Genomic DNA, 24910 nt, shown 5'->3' with positions numbered 1-24910 from the left:
AGCGTGAAATATCAGCTGGAAATCCTACCATATTTTGCAAACTGAAGCAAGAATGAACAGATACAATGTGACAGAAAGTTTTCGTATGGACAGTTCGCAAAACAGAGAAGCATTAGCTGGAGAATCAGAACATTGTGTACAGAAAAAAAAATCACGCAGAATAAACAGTCAACGCATGTTGTACTCTAAAGAGGTAGAGATTATCAGAATGCCTAGTAGAAATACCCTACACTCAGATATGTAAGTGTACAGTGATGCGAATTGGACTTCAAACAGTAAGTTGAATGTGCTGACGCAGGTAACTCCGGTCCAAGTGAACATGACGGTTACAGCACAGCAAACCAACCGGTTCCGTGCACAGGTCAGGCACGTCCCGTGCCGTTTGAGTATGCAGAGCGCGCAAGTGCTTTGCGCGAACACCACTCCGCCACCTGCATAAGATGTGTGCGTTTTAGTGTTCGCAACGCTCCCAGCGTCACGCACTGTGCTTCACCGCTCTGGATGCGCGTCTTGTACTGACAGGGTCGAGACTAGCCACAACTACCAACCTAACAACTCGTCTTTGAGAAGATGCAGGCATAGCTTATTTATTTAGAAAACACCACCAGCTTAAAGATAAGAGAACTTGGGTAAATGAGCCTTACAAAGGATAAAACAAATGTAGGAAAGCAAGGTAATTGAGGACGTGACCAGCGAAGAATGGCGAAGAAGTCCTTCGGCGCGAAGTACTTTGTGGCTAGAGGTAATGCTTCACTTGTTTTTGCATGTACCAATACAGAAAACAACAAACACATGAATGCTTTGAAAGAAGGTAGAAATCTAAAAGAAATGAGCTTAATAGGTTCAGGTACTGAACTGCAAGCAGAGAAACAGTACAAAGGAGTAGACAATGATGCAAGTGACCTGGTAAGCAAAAACAATTTGAGAGCAGTGCAGGCACTGCATTGAAGAAATGCGAAAGCATGACGTGATGGATTGATGACATCGCATACCGCTGCAAATTAACCACGTTAATGAGGGTAATTAATTTGCGCAATAATGAACACCTAATTGTAGTAATTTACTATTTATTACTAGATTATTTGCATTATGATGAATATTATTTTAAACTATTCATTGTAAATAATTGTCATTATTTATTGCACAACTGATCATGACATTTGACTAAATGACCATGACTGCACTGATTAATCACTTCCTTTATACACTTCACCACACTACTTTTCGGAACATGAGTGTCGAAGTAACATTCGGCGGCACATTTTGCGGACAGTTTCGGTGCCAACATAAAGGCTTTCACGTTGAAAAACTCTAGAATTGAAAATGCGCGCCGAACAGCGGCTATTGTAGCCGTAGTTTGAAAGTAGCATTTGAAATTGCGGCTGCTTAGAAACCTTCATGGCAACTGTTTCCCCTTTCATGAGATGTTTGTGCAATATTTTGTAATTTGTTCATTTTGACGCGGTTTCTATAATATAGCGAAATATATGTTATGCCTTTTCTCTAGTACTTCAATTAAGTGGGAGATGCATTGACGTTTCAAAGAAACGTCTGTTCATGTCCTGCTCAACGACCAAAGCTCATCCCTAAATTTATGCTCACCGTTGTATAAAGCTTTTGTTGGGTCAGTCGATTTTATTTTTTCATCGCCAGTGCAAATACAAACGACAGAATGCCAACGTTAACATAAGAAAAGAAGACTGGGCATAATGAACTTGCATTCTAATGAAGATATAGCATCCCAGTTAAGCTGTTACTGCCTAACGTACACGCCCACGCACGCACGCAATTTTGATGATCAATTTGGTCGTTTTTGGTGTGTTCGCTCGTGGTAGGACCACCTACTAGTTATGCTGATTCTTTTGTGTGTGTGTGTGTGTGTGTGTGTGTGTGTGCATATATTTTTTACATTAGGCAGGTTTTGTGAAAATTGAAAAGCAGTATCCTAACCGACATACTTTGATTCATCCATACCTGGTTAGGCACAATGGTGTATTAAGCGTTGCAGACTTATACCGAGAAAGAAGCCACATTGATTTTAGAGCTCAATTTTTCTTTCTAAAAAAATATTGAAGGCAAATTATTAAGCAATTTAAACTTTAGATGGCAGGGCTTACGAACCACATTACAAGAAAAACAAGTAACAAACAGGTTTTTTTCTTTCCTCGAATTCTGTGTCCATTTTCGGATGTAAACTAGTATTGACTAGTCATGGGAGCAAGAGAATCAAACTATACTCGTTTAGTTTATTTAGCTCGCAGAATGTCTATTAGTTCGGACATTTTTCGAAAACAACCTCTTAACTCCTCGAACGGTCCCAGATAAGGCGTTCTTCCCTCGCAAAACGTATCTTCTTGGAATAGCTTTGCCGCAGAGTAGCTCTTGTAGCAGGGGTGCACCCTTTACAGGAGAAATACAGTATAGTTGCAAGCATGCTTTTGGAAAAAACGGACAAGGCTGGCATTCTACTGTCGTCGAAGATACCGAAGGGGGAGAGAGACGAAACCCTAAACTGATAATTTAGGTTTCAGGCATGAAATGCTTGTAGTTAAAACAAACAAAAGAATTATAGTCTCAATTTTCGTTTGCAGGAGGTCGGTGTTCGCCAGACATGACCGGGAAACTTGGCTTGTTTGCCTGCTATATATTGGGCTGTGTACGACTCAACTAGAAAGCAAATGTCCCCAAGTTAGAGGAGAACAACTCTCATGACCCTAACAGATTTAGATTGTAAGTGATATTATATGGCCTACATTACGCTGCTAATAAACAGAACCATGTAGTTTGGTTAGTTTTATTGGCGATCATACATCAGCGTTCACTGTTCTGCAAGCACATGAGTCGGAGTAATCAACATTCGTTAGATTTTTGCATAGGAAAGTTTGTTCTATAAAGGATAATAAATTAATTATTGCCGCTTACATTTTCTTCAGTTCAATATGCACTAGATGGTGGGAAATGGTAATACTTTCAGGTCGCATCGAACGGAAAACACCTTCCATAATCGCACCACAGAATGTTTTTCACATCACGCCACTCATACTCACTCAAACAATCATACGCACCACCAATTAAGAATCTTGTCCGATCTTGTTTGTGCAGTCACTCTGATTGACTAGGCTGTTTCGTGAAGTCACGACCAAGTGGCTTCTCGCAATTAATTCAAACTAAGTCCGATAAATGGCTCCAACGCGCGAACCATCCTGGCTGTTGGCTTCTAGTTCGCCAGCCAAAAGCGCGTTGATGAAGCCTATGACTGGCTATGAGCGCTTGTATTTCTCTCAAAATAAAAACAACCTAAGAACGGATTCCAACCTGTCCAGCTCAAATCCGAGTACTCTGACTCAGCATCATGTACACTGAGACACCGCGGTGGGTGCTTTATCTTGTGTAAGTAAGGTTAAACGTCGACCACTTGGCGCGACGGCTCTCAGATGGCGCCACAAGTAACGTTAGATCCTCTGTGATTAAACGGGCCGTTACACCGAAGATGATCGCAGAGGCCACGGTTAAGCATTCGCCGTTTGAGGCGGTCGCTCCCAAATGGAGGCCTACTTATTGCTTAAACAGCAGCGCGCCATGTCCATAGCCAAAGAAAACCTTATTTACACCTTTTGGCAACAGTTGCAATGTTGCAGAGCGTCATCACAAAAAGATGACGATTAATCACTTTATAAAATGCCTTAAGGAGATGGTACATAATCAGTTCAGTATCGTGTATAGAACAGCAATTACTAAAACAAGACCAAAAACGCCATCGCTTTCGCCCTTTAATCGATTTAAAAGTGTTAACCCCTGTCACATTTTCTTCCAATTTTGCACGTGATACAGCGCAAGTTAGTTGTTTACACTTCAACGCAGTATAATAATTTATACCAACCATGGTAAATATAAAGCGCCCAGAATCAATATTCTACATTGAACATGTAGCTGTGTCATTATTTTTCGGCGTTACGCTTATATCGTTATTTTAACATTGTTCTGTTTTTAATGCGGCAGGATTTGTTGCCTCACGCTTCGTGTGACCAGAAAGTGCGACCGGAAAATTTCGTTCGAAGCTATCAGTCACCTAGATATCGGTAATAATGAAATCAATCACTGAATATTAATCATGATATTAAAGATTTGATTATCTGCATTTTTGGTTAGTCATAGTCGTGGTTAATCCCAGTCACAGTCATAAACAGTTTGCGGTGGGGACTGACTGAATAACTGTGAATATGACTACGGCTAATTATGACTAACTACGACTGTCTAACAATGACTATCACTATAACTATCACTATGAGTTACTATGCGTCTAACTGGGATTATGACTATGTTAACTATGACAAATACTAACCGCGACTATGACTTTTAGTAAGACTAATCATAACTATGCCTACGGCGAACCATGATTGCGATTAACGATGGCTATGCCTAGCCAAGACTATGAATAATATTGTGACTAGCCATAGCTATTACTATAACTAACTATGACTGTGGTTAGTCATAGTCGGCCACGATCAGTCATAGCTAATGTTTATGTTAGTCATTTTATGATCACAATGTTTGAGATCATAACAGTTCAATGTATGTGCCACCACTGCGGCCGTGACATGCCTGAACACGTCACGCGTTGCCATATTAACAGCGGTGGCGCCACTGCATGCACAGGAGACAAAAGCTTTTGCATTGCTTCAAATAAGGGGCCTTAAGTGCCCCCTGACAATTTTCTACCCTTTCTGCAATGTTTATTATCGATTTTAAAATATCACATATAAGTTACCTGTCAGATGCGCTGTAATTTTTTTCACACACACACACACACACACACACACACACACACACACACACACACACACACACACACACACACACACACACACACACACACACACACACACACACACACACACACACACACACACACACACACACACACACACACACACACACACACACACACACACACACACACACACACACACACACACACACACACACACACACACGAGCACGCACACGCACACACACACACACACACACGCACGCACGCACACGCACACACACACACACACACACGCACACACACACACACACACACGCGCACACACACACACACACACACACACATATATAAATATATATATATAAATATATATAAATATATAAATATATAATATAAATATATATATAAATATATATATAAAATAAAATATAAAATATAAATATATATAAATATATAAATATATATATATTTATATACATACATAATCAAATTACAAATGCTTACGGATTAATTTACTGCTGAAGCTACAAAATTTTCCAGGCTAGCAGCTCCTTCTTGTCACATCCTACAGCGTAGTAACCATCAAGTACCTTCCGAAGGTTGGAAAACTTACATGAGCAGCATCATCTACGCAAACGTCAACGAGCCTGTCAAGACCCCCCCTCCCCTCCCCCCTCCTTACGCTATTTAAGTGAAAGAGCCAGCGAGAAGGCTGCGTCATGAGTTGCGAGTCGAGATCAAAATGGACCGGACCTTGAGTGTGCAAGTGTGTATACAAAGGGCCAGTCCTGGAATATTTCCCAGGCTGCAGGATAGGCGACCGCTGGAAGGTGTTACGGACGCGGATTGGTTATGCGTCCCTAGCGACCTCTTCGTAGCTTTCTTCCCTTGCGGGAATGTCGCTCGGCAGCCTGCGCCATCGGAACACCTGTCCCGAGAGGGAAATTCCCCATTACCTGGCAGACGTGACGCATCACAACGCTTTTCCGACTTGCGCAAACAGCGAGGCAACTGAGCCTTTTACTTCCCAGAAGGAAGGAAAAGGAAAAGAAATGTATGGACAAGGGAAAGCGGCAAGCGCTCCCAAAATAAGGAGAAAATATTTTTTTTCTTTACGTCCACTAAAGCTGCTGCTACCGTTGGAGACCTTTCCCTGATGGATTGCTCAGCATCGCAGATATGTGCCCGTCGTCCGAGGAATATGCGGGTACCCCGTATACTGTTCTATCCACGGCAGACCAAGAAAAGTGTTTACGTGAAAAGCATGCAATAAAAAAATAGAAAAGCACGAAAGGAGAGAGGAAAGGCTATGCGTATCGCGGGCACGACGCCACGACGGCACTCTGAGCCCCCGGTTCTCACTGATTCTCCCCATGAGAAATGGCCTGCCGCGCCGGAGCTCGGGCTTTGCCGGGATAACAGGCCACGTGTATCCGCGTTTTTCTCCTGTTTTTCATTTTGCTGCCATTCCCGTTGGTATGCATGGTTCTGTACTTCCTGCCTGCTTGAGAATGTAGACTCTTTCGCAATTGCTTTGGAGTGTTATCGAAATTTTAACGTCGTTATCGGTTAATCATCAGTCATGCTGATCAAAGTTATCATGCGAATGCTGAGCACGAGGCTTTTGGGCCCCCATGTTCTGGCCACTATCAATACGAATCGATACGGCAATTGAGACTACAGCCAATCAGAAGTCAGTGCTCCACTCGAACTGAAAAGTTTGAAGTTGTGAAGTGAAAAATTTCATTCGTTGCCATCAGACTTTTAACCATTATGTACGTGACGTTATGGATATCATGACGGCGGACAAGGCATGGCTTCCACAAAAAGTTAAAAAGCCATGGAATGAAACAGGTCAGGTAAATGTATTTTCCTTCTCCGCGCTACTAAGTGCTGGCATGGTATCAGTATGACGCTTCTGGAAAGTATTTGTGATTTCTGCAGTTGTGTGCAATTTCGGTCAGATAAGAAGTGCTTTTTTTTTTTGTGTGTGATCTCTCCTGGAGAGAGATGTGTGAGTTCGTTTTTGCAAAAGCCAGAGAGAATCGCGCACGGAAGTAGGACAGAGCTTCCACGAGTTGCCTCTGACGCCCTTACTTTTTTCAAGAGTGCTGATTGCGCTTTTGAGTGGCAGGCCTAGTAGGGTGCGTGCGCACGTGTAGGCTTTATACAACGCAGATTGCACTGTTTTGTGAAGGCTGATGTCGACATGAAGGCAATCAGAGGCAAAGTACTCTACGCTCCTGATGCGAAAAATGGTTTTGTAATCGGCTGTCGTCTTATAACTGCATCATGTCAATAGGAAAAGGTAGGAAACAGAAAGCAATGATGGCAATTTTTAGGGCTTTACGGCCTTCTCAAACTAGAAGCCTCTCGGATATTTGTTTATGGGTGTGTTCATGCTAGAACGATTGAGAACACAAAATGAAACAAACATAGCAGGAAACATCAGTCTGGCTCTCAGAGGTTTCCGTCACGTCATAATTTCTTCTTCCCTGCTCTCTATCTGCCATTAATAGAAGCGAGCTGTGCTTAGTGTCTCAACCTTCATTTAACAGTGTTTTGCGTTTCAGACAATAACATTCCAATGCAATACTAAGCATTGTTATTTGCAACTGCATGAAAAGCAATGGTGTCTTCACTGCGTCACCTTTTATTTCAGAGGAAACGTTCCAGAGAACTGCTGCCTAACTTCACGAATCAGTGACGATAACTAAGAGTAGTCTACCTTGGTGCTTCAGTTCTAGGCTGGTCAGAATCTTCCGCGTTGTGGCCTGGGAGACCTCTACCATGTCCTCTTATCTGGGCCTCCCCATGTCCGCTGTCGGAGCTGGGCTAGGCCGTGCTCTCCTCTCAATCCTGGCCTAGACCCATTCTTCATCGACTCCATACGCCCCTCTACTGACTCCGGCTCTACCTTCCTCCTCTTCTCGCGTCCACACCCTTCTTTTTGTCTGGCTCTCTCTTCTTAGCGCCCCATCGAGCCCCTGGGTGCTGTGTGTCAGGGGCGTCTGTCGCCGGCAGCATAATGTGGCCGTGCGGTGTCCTCAGCTGGAAGCAGCAGCAGAGGCGGTTAGCGACGCGGCAAGAGAGACTAATGGCTGCACTTCGGGGGCGGCAAGAAAAAGGTCCGCTGGGCTGCGAGCGCCAATTTGGGGCTCGACTCGTCTAGCCCTGGCTCGCGACCGCTACCCTCCCCGTCGTTTCTCGCTCGGTATCTTTGGTGGTAGAAGTCCATGTGTCTCGCGCTGTCTTCCCCTTTGGCCGCCCGTGCCTGTGCGCGGAGAGTGGGGCGAATGGCCGTTGTTCTACGGCATAGTCTGTGTCGCACCATTATCTCGCCGACTCCCTGCTCCTTGGAGACGGTAGGGTTCTGTTCGGCTCCTTATTTCTTGTTCCTCTAGCTTAGCCTGTCTCTTTGCGGACACTTTCGATACATCGTAAGGAACAATGTTCAGATTTTCAGGATAATGTGCTTCGGCATCCTCCTGTGGAAGGAAAAAAAAACGGATTGCAGTTAAAAGCTCCGAGAAGAACATATTATGGCAGCATGTTTCTTGTGGGTACTGTAAGTTGGTTGGTTGGTTGGTTGGTTCATAGGAAGGGAAAGGCGCAGTATCTGTCACACTTGCTCTGTGGACACCTGAACCGCGCCGTAAGGGAAGGGATGAAGGTGGGAGTGAAAGTGGATAGAGAGAAAGGGGGGTCGTAGTGGAGGGCTACGGAGTAATTTCGACCACCTGGGGATGCTATCTCGAAAAGAAACGGAGATTTTAAAAAGGAATAAACGGCGTGTTGCAAATTATACTTTATGGGAACTGGAAGCTCGACATCGAAGTTACTGTCGGGAGCTTATAAAACGCACTAAATTCTCGCACGCATAACTTACAGACCTGGGGATCTGTAAGTTATGCGTGCGAGAATTTAGTACGTTTTATAAGCTCCCGACAGTAACTTCGATGTCGAGCTTCCAGTTCCCATAAAGTGTAATTTGCAACACGCCGTTTATTCCTTTTTAAAATCTCCGTTTCCTTTCGAGATAGCAACTCGACGCGAGCCAACATAAAAATAAATACCTGCTCCAAAGCAAAGAGTTCCTCTAATTAATCGTGAATATGGATTTTCCTGCACACACAAAAGCGTTGTTTCCTTCATCGCATATCTCTCCAAGTCATGACCTCATGCAAAAATTATTTAGAGTGTGACATAAAAGATGTGTTCAGTTATGATCAAAATAGCTTTCCAGAAATATTATGCTTAATATAAACTGTTCTAATACTATATTGTAATACTGAATTAGGTATACCTAATGTTGCGCTGAACGCGAGCTATATGAACGTGAACATAGGGGCTATAGTTACGTATAATAAGTTCGAGATGTTTTGACTCTTCGATTCAAATATTATGCCGATATATTAGGGTTCGGCATAATCTGTCTTGAGTTATCGCAACCCAAAATAACGAAGCTCAGAAGAAGTTTGATGTGCGGAAGAACCATGTTTCGGTAAACGCTATATTAATACATTTATGGCCTCTAATATATTTGAGGTTGACGTTACTCCAGCATTCGGCAATACAAGTATTGCAATTGAGCTGATGCTATGAGCAACTGGAGTAATCGCATTTTAGGAAACGTAGCGCAAAGAAGACAAGGACAAAAAAGAAGGAAACACACACGAGCGCTTACTCACAACTGATTTTTTATTAGAAAAGCTAACAGAATATATAGGATACAAAAAATTATCAAATACATGTAATGTAATAAAGCCCAATTTAGCATTCTTGTGGAACTGGAGTAATTCTCCAACATATTTATGATGACCTTAAGTTGAAAAGCAAACTAAGAACTCCTCTTAAACGTGGGCCTCCTTGATCAGTGCGAATAACGTTTTCTGTGGACACTGAGCTTACAGGTAAACAAAATTAACCTTTCTTCGATATTTAACAGTGGAATCCCTACATAGAATAACGATTCATATGCATGGACCATGATTCTGCCGGCGTTCTGTGACGAAGGCTTTGGACCTGTTTTGTTACAGTTTTCTGTGTTCTTGTGCTTTCAGTTTTATTACTTCTCTATCACCATGGTAACAGTAGCAATACTGTGCCTCATGCAGAGTACAGTCCACCTGAGTTGATCTCTAATTACTCCGGTGCTAGGCGAACTGAGGTCTTCTTAAGTGCGCAAACTTTCAAATCCCATCTCTCCACCAGTCGTTCTGCAACTCATGTTTGCTTGATGGTTCCTTGGAATGCAGCGTGTTACGCTAAACATTTGTCAGTCACGTGTTTCTCACACGACATGTCTTATCCAGTTATCTATTACGTGCCAGCAGTTAGTCGCCCAACCCTTAGGTTTACTGTTTGGCATCTTCTGTAAGACGACGAGGAAGAATTATCAAAGCGACAGGGTCTAAAAAGAGTAAAATCGCTCCGACTGTCAACCACGAGAAAGATGTTCGAACCAGAGAATAAATATTCGTGGCGCATATATAGGGGCATCCGAGGGCACTGTTCTTTATTTGATTGTTTCGTTATTCAGCTCAATTCACAAAGGGAACTATGTGCGCCTGAATTTGCGACTATCATCGATTAATACAAAAGGACAGGTCAGAGCAGGCGAAAAGAGGTTCGTGGGGTGCAACAAATGCAACAGCTTAGCTGGATTACGGAGTGTTGCGTTTAATGTTCATAATTAGTTACGGGTGTCGTACATGACACATGTCGTTGAGCTATATTTACGCGAAAGCTTTAAGCGGCTATTTTCTAGTTGGGGCTGAATTGCGTCTCCTATACGAGAGAAACAAGGAATCAAGAGTGACTCCTGATTGGACATTCGGTATCAATACGTCAACTTTATTCTCAGCTCAAAGCTGCACTGAAACCATCACTTTCAATACCACTATAGCATGTTTCCATGTCTTCGCTTTCCTCAGCCTAATTTGTATTCAACCATGCCTCTAAGACTCGGGTCTATATATGAGTACTGGGATAAAATAGCTATGTCCCTTTATTTAAATAAATGTTGGTAAACAGCTGCTTATTACTTGTCAGTGATGTTCGTGTGCACTACAAATTGCTTTCTATCACTCATGGTGGTGTCTTCCACTTGGTCCAGACTCTGCAGCCACTGTGCGGCATAGATTCTGGAAGTCGCTTACTAATGTATGTATGTATGTATGTATGTATGTATGTATGTATGTATGTATGTATGTATGTATGTATGTATGTATGTATGTATGTATGTATGTATGTATGTATGTATGTATGTATGTATGTATGTATGTATGTATGTATGTATGTATGTATGTATGTATGTATGTATGTATGTATGTATGTATGTATGTATGTATGTATGTATGTATGTATGCATGCATGCATGCATGCATGCATGCATGCATGTATGTATGTATGTATGTATGTATGTATGTATGTATGTATGTATGTATGTATGTATGTATGTATGTATGTATGTATGTATGTATGTATGTATGTATGTATGTATGTATGTATGTATGTATGTATGTATGTATGTATGTATGTATGTATGTATGTATGTATTGAGATGCCGGCAAAGGACGGTTTAATGCGCCGAGATTCTGGTCAAGCGTCGACCTATGGTTATGCCCTACTCTGCATTACCTCATTTTGGCCCGATTGTGTTAGGCCGCGAGACTTGTGCTTTTCGAGCGCACCCGGCCCGGGCCTGCTGGACGGCCCATAATTGAATGTCCTTCTCTGTACTTTGCGCAGCACTTTGACAAATTTTCCTAATATATATAGTTGGCTTTTTCACGAACAGCATAATAATATTATTTGGGGCTTTTAATTCAACAATATTTTTCAAGATATCTCAGATTACCAATTTGCGCTGTGGTCGAGAGACAATGACGTCGCCCTTATGAGCTGAACGTCGCGTGCTCTGTTGCACTCGCAATCGACACCTTTTTAGTAGGAACAGAACACGGAATCACTGCTGAGCTCAAGTTTTTATCAAGGTAGTCAGAAACATTCTCCCCGACCTTTGAGCAAAACCATCCTCAAAAGTCACATCCTTCAAAGCTAAGCCCGCACGCTACTACCTCTGGTAAACGCATCTGGTACAATTTCAGAAGACGTTGTCCCACTAGAACCGGCCACAGGTCATCCCGTGTGTTAAAATGGTTTCATTGTGAGCTAATAATCAATGACTGCTCACTAATCGACCAGTCAACCAACCATATTATCAACCAACACTAATCTCCATACAAAGCATGCTCTATTTTTCCGGCAATTTTTTCGACTCGTGCGTGATGTAAACGCGCAGTGGGATTATTATGCGCTATAACTCAGAGGCTCCCCTACTCTAGAAAATGACTGTCAGGTCTTGGGTTCGAATAGACGCCGCAGGATGGCATGCCGAAATGTTTTCACCTGGAATATCCTGACTAGTTCTTGAAATCTCCTTCTCAAACCATGGTACGGTGAAGGCTTTCCGGCGCTACGAGCCCAGTAAGCTTTCACTTCTTCACTTCACTTCACTTCACTTCACTTCACTTCACTTTATTCACCTTAAAGGCCCCCTTCCGGGGGTATTACATAAGGGGTGGGTTAATATATACAACAATAATAAATACATGTCATTGCCTTACGATAAAAGTAGTTATAGCATGTCCCGTAATAGCGTAGTTATAGCTGTGGTAGTTATAGCGTGTGGTAGATTGGCTTAGAGTCGTTATAAGTTGTTATAGCGTGTGGTAGAGTGGCTTGAAGTTGCTACGCAACTTCAAGCCACTCTACCACACGCCTTTCAATACAAAGCACATCTGTGAAAGTAAAATTTAAAATCGCTCTTTGTGCATTTAGTACCATCGCGGCGTTCATATTTAGTAAAAAAGTAATACGAGATTTGTTCATTTGAGAGGTAGCTGGCAAAATTTCAATAATTTCTATTGTACAAAGTTCTGCCTATAATGATTTTAATATTTTGACGAATCATGTGGTTTGCTAATATTTGTACTTTCACTCTGACTCAACCAATTCATCAATTACCGTGGCTTCATAGACGGGATTGTAGTGCCCAAAGCGCAAAGCTAAAACCCCATTTTCACTTAATCAGCAGCATCGTTCTTTCTAGGAGCAAAGCTGTGATGCGCACATGCATGCTTACATGGGTGCGAGAGAGTGTGTGTGTGGGCGTGTGCTTGTTCCCAAAGCCCCGAAAGTAAATCGGCAATGACGGCTAAGCTCACCTGTTACAACTTCTTTGGGGAGTCTGGGCAGCATGCGTTTAAAAAGGGTTCAGTGCATGCAAGGGACATGTTAAGTAAGTAGCAAAAAAAAAAAAAAATGAGGCGAAGAGGCATTACTTCTAATATTTCGCTTCTCTGCACATCTTTTTCTAGTCATAAATGTCTCCTAAACTGAAGCCCCTCAGTTTGGCATTGAGATAGGTCATGCAATACCGATACACGCATGGCTTGAGATGAACTGTTCGGCTTCTCGTGATGCCCTTCATACTAAACACTTCAAATAATAAAGCAAGGTATTGTTGCACGCGTCTGACGTTATTTGTATTAAAATTTTCATTTGGTATCTTCACGAAGAGTTTTCCAATCATAGGAGGGTTAGCTGTTACCTATCCCGTTAGAAAATAAGAACCTTTAGAAACATCCGATTACTTATCCGGTATAAATGCGTTTCCAGACCCAACACATTGAACTTGTGTGAATGGTATTACGAACGTGTAGTATATTAAACGCCAAAAGCTCCTCCAATGCTCCCACAAAGCAATGAATTACCTGGGTAACATCCACAAACATTGAAATACTTGGTATAAAATGTGATACAATGCTGGCACAGGACCAGGAACAAAGAGTTGTTCTATACTGCTCACTTCGATAACACTTGTATTGTTTCGCTATGCCCTTTGTCTCAGGTCGTTCGAACACTTATCTTGCACCGTGTCCCAGGCAGGTTCCTTTTTGCACGAAGAATGCCAACAGGGGAACGAACCTAACGTTAGGAACACTTTCTTCTCCGAGTCCGCGAGCAGTGAGACGGAGGCAACTCCGATAGAATGGGCCAAGGAACGCAGGACGTGCAAGCGGTGCAACACGCCGCTGTGCAACAGCGCGGGAGACCCTGCTTCGTAAATCGATGCCGCGAGCTCCTAGGGACGTGGGGTGGTGAGAGAGTTCGGGATGGGAGAGGGTGTCGCGGTAACGATCTTCGTGACGCTAGCCTCGGCCATCCGTGCCTGCTATCCGTTTTGTTTTTCTCTTTCCCGTTTTTTTTTTTATCCTCTTTGGCCGATGGGAGACCAAAGAGCACGACGCCGCCACAGCCTCCTCGCTGCATGCCCTGGTGAGTGCAGGGGAGCAGTCCCTCTCCTCCCTATCCAGGCTACACTTGATGCCTGTCCACACCTGAACACGCCGTTTCAGTGCAGCATTGGTGAAGTCACCCGGTGCCCCATTTTCAACGGCGCACTTAAGCACGTGATTTTGATAACCTAGGGATTCTTCTCTGGCTGCACATACGGCCTACGACTCACAAAGGTTTGCCCGTCTTTATTATTACGTTCTGCAAAATTACTTTCAGGACAGAACGATTAAGCAAACAGCTCCCTGTATTAAGAAAGTAACTGCAAGAAAGGCGAGTGCCATTTTTTTTGCGCTGTTTCTAATTTCATCACCTGCTAGCTGTTTTCGTTACACGTGCCCTATGAACCATTACCTCATCTCTACTTCAAATTACGCCTAATGGGTTCCCTTACTTAAACCTTATAAAAGCACGTCGCGTCAGGCTTCGGGTTAGCACTGTTGCTCAGACTTCATACTACACGATTTCTTTGCTTTAAGAACCGCTACTAGTATTTATTACAGATAATGAATGTAAAACATTCACGAGTGCCTTTATTCGTGATAACAGAGCAGATCTGATAAGGTTGGTGTCAGTGAACTCCAAAAACATTGGATCTCAATTTTGGCTCCAATGTTCGGCTGGAGAGAGAGATGTGTATAAGCAAGGGTCATCTTGGAGATGCATACGTCTCACACCGGTAAAGATCAAACATACTATTCCGTGAATTCACATATCCGTACAACAAAAATAAGACTCTAAAGAAAAAGGTGATCACTTCAGAGGTGATAATCAGAAACCGTAGATATTGTGACGTACGCGGTATAGACGACCATGGGATGTACAATGGAGCTTACATCCTAAGTTCGCGAAAAAATGCAGGAAAGCACATTGAGACTTTAGTGGCTTCTTTTTATCTGTCTATCTTACCCTGTGTATATGATAAACATTAACATATTTATGCTAGACTGATTCAAATTTTGTGGAATAAAAACGCCCCAGGATGTCCTTTCCTCATGGTTCATTTTCAGTTAGCGTGCAACTAGCGCCATTGTTCCACATTGAGACACCGCCTGCGGTCCCGAGATGGCGAAACATGGTTGAGATCATGGCAACCGTGAGTTAGAAAAACTGAGATTAGACGGATATGAAAACGTTGTATGTGAAAGCTGGCAGCAGTAACAATGCGCGTATGTGTACATTGGCTTGACAGGTCATGTCGCTTAAGAGCACTCTGCCGGTACATAGGTGGCGCTAGTGGTGTTTTATTGGCCAACAACAATAAAAAATTAGGGTATGGGTGCAGCAGTTGTGTTTCCGAAATACCGTTTTTCGAAGGTTGTCCTGATAAAGGCGCGCAACAGATGCATGGCAGCTAAATCTCAAACGCTGCGGTTCCCTTCTCAGATGGTTCTCTTCGACAATGAGAAACTTTCCTCGCCCGCTATCCCTCTCACAAAAAACAAGTCTGCACCCTCCACCTGCTTCCCTTCTGCTGCCAGTAGGCTTCTACTGCCCAATTAACCAGCCGTACGAAAGACTTTCGTGGAGGCAGCTGATAACAGTCTGCAAGAAATTTACGACTCCCAATGTTAAACTCTTGTTTAGAGAAAATGTGCATGATGGATAAAAGCGCGTGAAAACGAAGACAGGACGAAGCATCGCAGCGCCGAGCGCTAACTCTAAACTTAAAAGGTGTTCCTGAATGTAGAGGTGTATCAGTCAATTATCGTTGACGTTGACTGACAGAAAATTGGAATTTTTCGCTTCTTTATTGGGTTATCTGTGAAATAATTGCGCTACTAATGCAGAAAGTCGAGCTAGTTGGTCAAACGACATGATGCACCACGCAGCATAGTAGGCCACGACACACAGGAGAGGCACACAATACACACACGTAAACAAGGACAATGCGGCCCTTGTTGTGTGGCTTATATGCCTTTTTTTCTTGATCTTGTTGGCCAGTATTTGTGTTCAGGATTGCCGCTTTGGTCTTTGTTCAGTTTTTTTTTCATGGCTTTCTTTGTGTACCTTCACTTTCGGAAATCAATAAACAGTTGAAATTTAGCACACGTCCATGGGCGTTCTTTGTTTAGTTTTTTTTTTTTTGTCGTGTCCTCGTCATCACGCACTTTTATCCAACTTGCATATGAACAGATTTGCTAAACGTTCAACTCTATAGATAGGCATGATTCAAAATTTCGCCATCTTGGTTGCTAAGGCATTTTACTGCAGTATGGAGTAGTTCCACTTAAATATATAGATGATTTTTTAGTTTTGCTCAAGGTGGGGCTTTTTTAAGTACACAGTGCGCTCAGCCTTCAGAAAGTACGAAATCTTTCCCTGTGCAGTGAAGTTCTCATGAGAGGCAACATTACCTCTGGAAAGAACACTTGACCCGGCAGGTATCGAAAAAATTAGAACTTCTACAAATTGAAGAGCAAGAATTGACCGCAGACTATAAGAGGAAAATTGGTATTAAGTAATAAATTTGATATTTTTGCATTAGCCGTGGGGGCGTATTATTTCAGTGTAGCGTTGAAGAGTATCAGGCTCGAAAATTCTGATGATGTCATGCTACACCAAAACGAACGACGAGCATATACAACTGAGCCATATAAGAAGCAGGTAGACCTCAAGGAGAGTGCCTTTCAATGCGTATACCACTCCTCGTCATTTAGTACGAAGGTCTATGAATAACCACAAAGATGGATGAGAAAGGTGTGTGCTCTTCATGATGCTTTTCGATCATCGGCTTGCCATGAGCTGTTTCAAAGAGCTCACCAACGGCGGCTTCCATGCTGTTTCAGAGGCAAACCTGGTACGTGCAATGTGGAAAACAGATTATAGTTGTCGCTCCGACCACAGCAGCACTAGGCACGCGGCATTGATGTGTGCAGCCTGCTGTGCACACAAGCAGGAGCTAGCGCGTGCGTCATTTGAAGTTGGGGTGATAGGTTCGCAGGGTTACAGCTGCTATCCGTCGGAGTCATTAGCTGACAAAAGCTGTCGTTATGCATTAACTGCTTTGTGCCACGAAGGAACCTGGCGTGTCTACGTGCCTTTCTTTCGGGGCGTTCTCCCGTCCTTGGCTCCCAAGCGCCAACGTAAGTGCGAATTCAGAAAGAAGAGGAACCCTCGGTACGATGGAGGCCACAGCGAGCGCTGCTCTGAAGCAGCCGCTGGCCCTTTGGAAGCTGACTCGCCGACAACACTGGAGGCTGATTTTAAAGTGAAAGTGCGTAAAACTTGATGCACACGAAGATGGGCGGAAACAAAAGAGCGGCTGTTTGCAGCGGAAGTTTCGCCGTAAGGACAGCTTTTCACTAAATTAAGCGTAATAATGAATAGAATAAGCGATCTTAGTATTTTTTTTATTATAACATTTTGTGTCGTGTACCATATATTCTTGCAGCTTACTCTTCTCGTCGTTAAAAGGAAAGCAACATAGTGCACTGCCTCCTTGCCAGTATTCGCAAACGGGTCTATCCCAGGATATAACCAATTTGAAATTGAACTGGGGGTAGGGTAGCGAGCTGTAGAGAGGGAAAAAAGTTAAGTGTAAAGCTCCTATGCACTAATAAAAGAGTAGGTATTAGAGTACTAACACGCGCTATTGGTATCGCTGCAGGAATCAGGAGTACAGAATAGGATTGGCTGGTAAATTTTAGCCAGAAAGAAAGCCTTGAATTCCTTTAGGGAAAGCACTGCATTTAGAGAGAGAAGGTGTACTAGAAAGAGACAAAGGGACTCATGTAAAGGAATAGTGTGAAGGATTTTCTATAGATAACTTGACCGGCTGCTGGCTCAAAACAGTGCCGGCCGATTGGGTATCGATGAGGGAATAATTTATCCTACAGTGCACGCATTCGGCTTGACTAATGTAAGAATAATCAGGATCGATGTTTTGTGCCCTACTTTGAGCAGAGATCAAATATCGCTATTTACTTTTCAGGCGGGACGAGCTGCTGTTTGAACTGGTTGAGAAAAGCTGTAATAATGTTTAGGGAATTCTAATACTGCATCGCGAAGAATTGCGTCCAAAATCAGTGGGTTTCGTAATCTGGAGACAGAAGTGCGTATTATTTTGTGAGAATGTAACTGCTACCATGCTAAATATACAGGCCTTGGTTCGAGTCATGTGCGTGCGGGAAAGTATAGAACTACTTCGAGAACAAGTGTACGGAAGGGTCTACTCTACGCACCGTCTTAGCAAGTCAAAAGTAAGACCTCCTTTATAGAGTTAAGAAGCGAACCCGATTGCTTTGTTACTTTTGGCTAAAACTCTACTCTCTTTATATTAACGCAGAACGGTAGGCCTTGGTACAAGTGATGCAGAAAGCAAGCAATGCTGATCGATACCTGAACAAATTATAAACCAGCTAGCTTGAATACAAGTAACTGCACACATTTAAAGGAGATATCAAATCTTAGCACCATTGTATATATGTTACGTACATGTCGACACGCTTCCTTAGAGGGACCTAGATCCCTACTTCTCAGTGGGCAGTGTTTGAACTTTACCAATAAAGCCCACTGAGATGGTTACGACTGGAGAGCAGTTGCAATATAATGAGTCTGTACAATGTTGCGATATGGTGATTTAATTTCTTTCTTACCGTCCCGAGTGCCACCCAGCCAATCTCGGTGATAACGAAGGCTTCATCGCGCCTCAGCCAATGACGAGTAGAATGAAATAACAGAGATAAGAAATAAGGAAGTGTGATACATAGCCCAACAAGCGGTGCCTGCATGCTTATCCGGACGCCGCAATATCTCACTTTTGGTTCTCCTGCCACCGAGTTAAAATATGGGTCCTGTCGGGCCTCAAGGCAAGCTTGCCGGTAAGCTGCAGTTGTACAGCGCTGTACGCAACTCCTCCTTTGATGTAAACCCCTACAGCAGAATAAAGAAGGGCAAGGGGAGGGGGGGGGGGGGGGTCGCAGCTGTCCCGACCGGCGCTACGTGCTCGCAGCCCGGTCTGGCGGCGCTGTTCGATGGCTGGAGCGTGACGCGCGACGCCGCCAGCGTTCGATGCGCTCTAGTCGCTGGCTGCCCGGGGGAGCACGGTGCCGCTTTTATCGCCACCGCCCTCGGCGCGAGCGTGCGCCAGGTGGTTCTACACCCTCCCCTTTCGTGAGCAAGGAAGATTCTTCCCCTCTCCTTTGGTGCCGTTTCGCGCTGCCTCTTCAGCGTGCGCCTGGCTGACAGCTATAGCTGGGGCGCATTGCGACAGACAGTGATTGCGCGTGCCGCAAAGACCTATCTTTTTGAATTATTTGTTTTTATTTTCGAAGCTTTTCGGACCCACGGGAAATTCCCAATGCACAGTGATTGCGACACCAACACTGCAGAACTCTCGTGCCGTCGCTGGTGCTCGTCGCTGGGGGTTCTAGTTGTTTGTGACAACGATGTTGCACCGATAAAAGCAAACACAACGAGAATAAATATACAAATGGCACACAGCCTAGCGACGGCAAGGCCAAGCAATTCGTGAGGCTTGCCGTCGATAGTTATGCGAATTATTCCGCGGAGCGCCTTTAGTTCGCGCATGCTCTATTGTACATTTGGGGCAAGCACATCGAACACGTTCTTTTTAGCGGATTTTATTCGGGCAATAACATGAACATATTAATGGGCATGGGAAGGGTATGTATTGCGAAGAGAGGACTACTGCTGGTTGCTAAAGGTAACAAATTAGATAACAAGGGAAAGAAAGTGTAGCGGAAGGAGGCAGAAAGTCAGGAGGACGGATTAGGTTAGGAAATTTGGAGGGGTCAAGTGAGTGCAGTTAGCACAGGATCGGATTAATTGGAGGAATATGGGAGATTCCTTCGCCCTGCAGCGCTATAGATGGGCAGATTATGGTAATTAATCTATTTGTATTTAATAAGCACGTTACAGAGGAGCCCCTTAAAAAACTAGAAGATGCGAGTAGGATGTCACACAGTCGTAGGGCTCGGGTAAGAGGCCCCACGAGCCTAATAAAATTTTGAGTATCTTGGGTGGCAACAAGGTTGCTGATGGGGTCGGGCGAGGATTCCACTGTAGCAGACATGACATACTATCAACCAATCACCACTTCGGCTGCCTTTTGAGAAACAGCCTTCGAAACATGTTCGATTCCACGCGAAAAAGTGTTGCGGAGACGAGAAACAGAGAGAAATCTGGATAAATTCAAAACATGTCAAAGCTTCCCGGAAACAAAAGTCGAGTAGCAAGGCAATGCGGGATGCAGTGCGAGCACACTTAGCGAGGTGACTTCGGCCCGTTTACCCATTTTTGTTAGAGGACGATGGGCGTCATATCTACAAAACTCTATTGGAGAGAACAGGAACACAATTGGAAATCCTGAAATTCGATCCAAAAGAAATCCTTCAACCTTTTCTTATGCCATCACCTGAAGCAAAAGAACTAGGAAGGAACAAAGTTGTGGCTTTGCTGTGAAATGAAAATCAACCTTCGGGAAAAGAGAGGTGAATGGATCACAAAGCGATCATGCTGGAGGGAGGGATATTTTTCTCAGGTATACTGTTTGAGGACAAATAACGAATGAATATCCGCCAGTCGCGCGGCCCATTTCGGAATGTTAGCATAGCCTATGAACAAGATATTTAGTTACCTGTGATTCTTGGAAGCATGCTTTTCCTGCTTTTGGGCTGTAATTATAAGCTGTTGATTTGTTTTCCGCAGGGGGCGTGACAGTAAACTGTACTTCGAGTTTTATACTGATCTCAGTGGCACATATTTATCTATTTATTTGCAACATATCCTGCAGCGCCGGAGCATGACATCAGGAGAGTAGGTGCAAATAAGAGAAAACAAAATACAAATAATCAAAATATTCAATACAAAATAATCAACTGAATAGATTATGAGTATATCGAGGCATTTGGAACATCAACACACGATCTTGAAGCCACAAGAACAGCGCAGTGCAATAATTACAAATCAGTATAATGAACTGAGCGAAGCGAACGCTGTCAGCTGTGACATCCTCCACTGGTAATTTATTTCATTCAGGGAAAGTTGCTAACTAGGAAGGTAATTTCATGTAATTTGCACGGCATTCCATTTCTCCATTTTTACAGCTGCAATATATTCTACTTGAGAGGCAGTGAAGAGACTTCATGTATTCAAATATTGCTATACGAGTAGCATTATTGTAAATTGTATATAGTGGTTCAAGCCGATTGCTCCTTCTTACTTACGATACAATGTCGATATAGAATAGAACGACTCCCAAGAAATGCAATCAGAGAGGTATGAAAAGGAACCACTACTCACGGCGACAAATAATTGGGTGATCCTGTCTCTTCATTATTTAAAAGCATTGCCTCGAGTAATCTTTTTCTGGCGCGAGAGCCCGTCTCCTTCCTGTCTGTCAGAGATCGGAACTAAGCGTCTATCTGGTATTGAGAATATGCCGGATGTAATAATGCGTGAGTTCGTTCTAGGTGACCGAAAAAGCACCGTGCATATCCCGACTTTCCAAAATATTTCGTTTACACATAAGGTAAACAACACAGTCATCAGATTATAACCGATTATCTTATCAGTCTGGAGAAACCAATTTCTACAATGCTTTGATGTAACCTTTTTTCTTTCATAATTCGCTTTTGACCGTACGCAAATTACTGAAAATTACTGCACCAGGTCGGATGTTTGTTACTTTTGAATTCACAGCAGAAAATGGGCTACAAGCATAGCAGAAACAATTGTTTGATTTTTTTTTTAATTCTACTTAAGGTACTGTGTTGTGCGACTGTCGTTAAGTGACGAGCCAAATTCTCGAGAATCTAGAGAAGGCAGCACTATCAATAGGTACGTGCGCTTACAGATGCACGTGCAGGCTTCATTCTTATCCCAACTTTGGTAAACCGCACTAAGCTTTTTCGTGTCTTTATAGCTTCTTAGTCGCCATAGGGAACAACTTACTAACATTGACCAACCAGCTGACGTCGTGTCTTCTCGAAGTTGCGGCTATTCGGGCCATTTGCTTAGAGCGCGCGTGCAGTTCTGCGAGCGCATTATGGAGTTAGGCTCCAGCACGCTTTATTTTCTGGCAGAACCATCTGCCCCGCGAAAACTTTCGGTGCGGTGTGGAGCTGACCACTAGGCGTAGTGACAACTTATAGCTTTCAAGCACTAAAGGCACTGCCTGGAAGGTCCTGCAATGGACGACTATAAAGCGCACGCTTTCTCTCTCTCTCTCTCTCTCTCTTTTTTTTGTGACCGAGAACCCATAAGGCCGAAAGACACGTGCTTCAGATTAACACCAAAAGGTCGTTAAATCTGGGTAAGTGACCGAGCTGGCGCTGCAGTTAACGTTTTGATATAATCGTGAGGCTTTGGGATATTGCGGGGCTGGAAGGAATTATTCTGTCTACTTTCTTTACGCAGATCTGCTCGAGCTAGGCGTGACTGCTAATCGAGCAATTTAGCTTCGCCCTTTTACATTTCGTAGGACGCATAGTGAGCAGTAATTGCCTTCAGCTTGTCACCTCGCTGGAGAATCTGACAGATTTCAATTAATGTTATCTGTTGGACAGCGAGAGCTAGTGTGATTGGCTAAAACAAAATTTCTTGCTAGCAGCGCACAAGAATCGAGACAGCTCTTAGCCATTAGAGGCATCACTCGAGCGCGCCGCATCGTTGCCAAGGTTTCAATCATTATAAAGTGCCTCGTGACTCAGCAGTAATTGACCTGAATATTTATTTAGCTTTTAGTGTGACCATGTGGTACCAAATGAATATATTTGAGAGCAACCAATTATGCAGAGATCGGGAGAACGAAAATATTCATAAAGAACTTGTTGAGAGCAGTAGATATTGAAGTTTTTCTCCAAACGACAGTAAATATTAGCCTGGGCCCATCATTTGTATGAAAACTCCCGCAGTCGTTAAGTGACAGCCACAAGTCTATTTCTTGCCCGCTGTGGCCTGGAAATTGTAAGTATGTATCGATTGTCACTTCAATAGGCCTGTTTCGAATGCTTTAAATCGTTACCAGGTCACGCCTGACACTGGTTAGGATTACGTAAAACGTGTCACCAGTAAAATAGTTTATCGTTGCGAAGTATTTACATGACGCATCTAATTTATCTTCTAACTGTCGGCATAAATGAACTTAAATTATTGCTGTGGATATTCAGACATTGCGCCTTAGAAATTGAGGACTACGAATTATTTGCTAATGCGTAATCGTTCAAGACTCATTAGTACAAGAAGTCTCCGACGGAAGATTTGGAGCGTGGCGTCTCAACATTCGTGGTGCCCTCTGGGGTCAAAGGGTGCATTTAACACATACAACCTTCCACCTACCGCGAACCCCCCCCCCCCCCCCCCCCCCCATGTCGACCTCTGCTCTCGAAAACCTTCCACACGTCCCATTCAACGTCCTGAATGATCCACCTACCGTACACCCAGAGGCCTCTAGAGGACCCTCGATATCAAACACTCATGGCTAAAGAAATTCGAAGATGCATACCGGTCGCGTAAGAGCTGAAGCTGTGCACGGGAGACGCCACGGCATCGCAATCTAACCCGTTAGAAGCGTAATGATCATCTGTAACTTCTTTTTGTTCGCTTATTAGCTTCTTTACTGAGTGAATTTTGCTGACATATTTCAACTAGGTTAGCAGCTGTTCATCTGCTCTGTGGATACTGCTGTTTCCTTCCGGGCACATGGACTAGTTAAACTGTGGGTTCAGATATTTGCTTCACATGCCCTACAGATGAGGAAATCAATAAAGTTAACTACAAATTAAATATTTGTCGCCCTCTCAAATCTGAAATACCATGCAATGAAGCCACTGATAAAGGCTCGTCACCTTGACGACTACAGCGACTGTCCAATTTAGACACTCGCTAAAGTTTCAATCGTATGCACTCGTGAAACCAATAACGCCGCTTACGATTGACTGTTCTTGTTCACCTGCCGTTCTCTGATGTCAAAGCCAGGCGGTTGCGATGTGGTCTTGCTAATGATACCGCCGTAAGATTGCACAAGCAAGCAACAATCTTTGTAACCCGACGCAACGCCGCTGCTTTGTTCCCCCGCGCTTTTTCCTTTTCACTAATTGCTCCCAAGACTGGCTGCTTTCTTCCTTGACCTTCCGCTTGCTTCTTTTCCTTTCTGTCTCTAGTTGCCCATTAGAAGCCGAACTGTAGCCAAGCCAAATTAGCAAAGAAAAAGGGATGGAGTAGGCAGAGAATGCGGGGAGCTAATTTTCCCTACGGGCGTTCCGAAACAGCCCCAGGCCGTCTTCAGCCTCCGCGTTCGCGTCGCCGGTCGACCTAATCGATGGGTTCCTTCGTGTAGTGAAATTTAGTGCGGTGTCTTCCACTGCTGCTTCTGTGGGTTGGCTGAGAATGTGGACACCGAAGCGAGCTACAGAAAAAGCAGCGGCGACAACAGGAGGCGAAGGGGAAAGAGTTGAAGGAGAGGGGAAAGTTTGAGATCGGTAGAGGAGACCACCGGCTGAGACTGGAACAACCAGGCTTTTACGCTAAAAAAAAGGCAAAATAGAAAGCAAGCGATAGGTATAAAAAGATACAATAGTTAAAGAGAGTAAAAAAGGAGTAAACGATAAAAGAAAGGCTGAAGAAGGGACTCAGAGAGTGAAAAGAGTTAAGGCCAGGAAGTCAGCAAAACTAGGCCGCTGTCGGACCCCGGCACGTGAAAGGAGGGGTAAGGAAGCGATGAGGCGAGAGAGACGGCGCTAAAGGATGAGAAAAAGGGAAAGGGAAAAAGGGAGCGTGACAAACACGCGTTGCTGCCGCTCCGGAGGTGGC

General features: G+C 43.7%; 1 pseudogene across 1 annotated transcript in view; it reads right to left on the bottom strand.

Annotated features, from left to right (window-relative positions):
• Positions 1 to 7409: 7409 nt before the first annotated feature.
• The window catches only part of LOC146179452 (uncharacterized), a 165790-nt pseudogene continuing 148289 nt past the window's right edge, over positions 7410 to 24910 (bottom strand). The window contains exon 2 of the transcript XR_014700731.1: positions 7410 to 8259. The product of XR_014700731.1 is annotated as an uncharacterized LOC146179452 (transcript). The remainder of the gene's footprint in view (positions 8260 to 24910) is intronic.

This window comes from Amblyomma maculatum, chromosome 9 (genome assembly GCF_055883805.1).
Source record: "Amblyomma maculatum isolate TAMU_Amacu chromosome 9, ASM5588380v1, whole genome shotgun sequence".
Taxonomy (NCBI): Eukaryota; Metazoa; Arthropoda; class Arachnida; order Ixodida; family Ixodidae; genus Amblyomma; species Amblyomma maculatum.
Note: the sequence above shows the minus strand (reverse complement) of the source record. Positions and strands in the feature narration are given on the sequence as shown.